The sequence below is a fragment of the Pristis pectinata genome, chromosome 10 (assembly GCF_009764475.1).
Source record: "Pristis pectinata isolate sPriPec2 chromosome 10, sPriPec2.1.pri, whole genome shotgun sequence".
In the NCBI taxonomy this organism is placed as follows: Eukaryota; Metazoa; Chordata; class Chondrichthyes; order Rhinopristiformes; family Pristidae; genus Pristis; species Pristis pectinata.
The window spans coordinates 98,726,605-98,729,304 of record NC_067414.1 but is presented as its reverse complement, the minus strand read 5'-3'; positions in this window follow the sequence as shown (position 1 = coordinate 98,729,304).

Below are 2,700 nucleotides of genomic sequence, written 5' to 3'. Positions count from 1 at the left end.
GGGCCCGTAAGGAAGAGGACTTTCCTCTGGTTAGGAAGCTGCTGAAGTATTCGATGTCTCACATTGACATATCCAGTGAGATTTTGATCCTCCATGCTCCATTTTATGTGTGCTTTTGCTCCTGGTGGTCATTTCTTGTCATCCTCTTCTGGCTATGACCCTTGACCTCCAGAACCCCTTGGTGCAAAGCAGCTCTGGTCTGTTGTAGAGTTCTTTGACGAGGATTTCTACGTTAAACTCTGTGAAGGTGGGGATGTAGCTTCTTCCTCTCTCTGTCAGTCATTGCAGTCATAGTACATTGGCTTGGAAAGGGACTATTTAAGGACTAGAGGACTATTGTGCATAAGCACCAGCAACTACTGCTATACAGTTAGGAATAATCAGAAATTATGTTGCTTTTCATATGTGGAAACATTGCTAAGACAAAATGCATCTGCAATGATGAATGAGGATGACAACCCAAAATCAAAATCCTTATGTTCATAGGTAAATCTGTGCAGGTAAACCACAGAATATTGCTTCCTTGCTCCAAAACGGAGCCAATGAATTTTTACACATTTATGCTTTGTATTTAACTTCTAGGGGAGGTACAGAGAAGCAAGGGAGAACAGGAAAAGGAAGTTTGATCAGGCACATCGGTACATCATGGAAATCATGGCCAGGTATTTGGAAATGGAGAAAACTAACATGGAGGAGTTTGTTTTGGATTCTCTGTCTGTAAGTAAAGTTTACTTGTTGTATTTGAATTGTATAAATATAATTTTTTTTGCCATTTTTGGATTTTTTTGTACATGCCTTTTCCTGATTCATTGCTCATTGGCTTTCATAAAACTTGTAATTTATTTTGCCAATATTACTCTCTTTCTGCTTATGGAAACTACTGATATTCAGTGTCATGAACAATTAGGTTGCAGTGGGTTTGACTCAAGCATAAGGAGACGTGTGTATGTTTTAGTTCAGGGAATCACAGAATGGTTACAGTCCAGAAGGAGGTCACTCGGGTCATTAAGTCTGTACTAACTCTCTAAGAACGGAAAATGCTGGAAATACTCAGCAAGTCAGGCAGCATCTGTGAAAAGAAAAAAACAGTTAATGTTTCAGGTTGAAGAATGAGAAAAAAACGTAATTTTAAGATTGATTAGGGATAATGATCATGGCTTTGTTCATGGGAAATCCTGCCTTTAAATATATGATTGAATATTTTGAGGAGATAACTAAGCATATTGCTGAAGGGAATGCAGTGGACATTGTCTACATGGACTTTAGTAAGGCCTTTGACGAGATCTCACATGGTAGCCTGGTCCAGAAGGCTTGAGCCCACCAGGACTGAGGCAAGGTCTTGACCCAAAACATCGACTTACACCTTTTGTCTCCACAGATGCTGCTTGACCCACTGAGTTCTTCCAGTGTTCTGTTTTTTGTTCTATGACTTGCTTCCACTCTGGTTTTGTGGATTCTTAAGTGACTGATGAGGCCAGTGTGGGAACAGCGGACCCTTCCTCAGTTGTGACAGGAGGTGCCTGAAGGTGGGGTATGGTATAGTTTGTAAGGCAGTACACTTCTCCCACTATTTATGCAGAGATATTTTGTGTTTCCAATAAATGGCCTTGAGATTCTCAATATCACCTTAATGCTCTTTCTCCATTTTGAGTGGTCATAGACCAATAGTTTCCAAGAATAAGTGGGGATGTTGTATTTTTCAAGGAGGCTTTGAGCACATCCTCGAATCTTTTCCTCTGTCCATCTGGTAATCTCTTCACCTGACAGAGCTTGGAAAATTAGAATGAGGTCTATTGAGGCTGTGCTGGTTGAGCAGTCTAGATGGTGCCACCCTCTTCTCCCATATGTTTTGATTTAAACTACTTAGCCAATTCCCTTTTGACTACTGCTATTGCATCTGCCTCCATGATTCCTCATGACAGTGCATTTCAGATTCTAACCACTCTGCATCTAACTGCTTTTCTGTGTCATCTTTCAGTTCTTCTGTCAATCACCTTTATGTGATGTCCTCTAATTCTTTACCATTCCAATTGGAAGTTTGTTTCCCTATCTATTCTGTCTAGGTTATTCATACCTCTATCATTTTCTCTATTGCCCTACCCTTATCAGTTGTCTTCGTAACTTAAAGGAAAGAACATCAACAAGGAATTAGGGGGATTAAAGGCAACGATGAAATGTCTTTGGCAAGTAGTATGAAGGAGAATCCCAAGGCATTCTATATGTATATTAGGAGCAAGAGGATAGCTAGAGAAATGGTAAGTCAGGGATGAAGGAGGAGATTTATGTGTGGAGCCAGAAGAAGTGGGTGAGGTCCTAAATGAGAACTTTGCATTGGTATTCACCAACGAGAAAGACCTGGATGATCGTGAGATTAGGGAGGGATATGTTGATGTTCTAGGGCATGTGGATATTAAGAAAGAAGAGTTATTGAGTGTATTGAGAAACATTAAGGTGGGTAAGCCCCAAGGGCCTGATGGAATCTATCCCAGGATACTGAGGGAGGTGAAGGAGGAGATTGCTGAGGTCTTGACAGAGATGTTTGCATCCCCTTTAGCCACAGGCAAGGTCCCTGAAGATTGGAGAATAGCAACTGTTGTTCCTTTGTTTAAGAAGGGCAGCAGGGATAATCTAGCAAATTATAGGCCAATGAGCCGTACATCAGTGGTAGGGAAATTATTGGAGAAGAGTTTTAGGGACAGG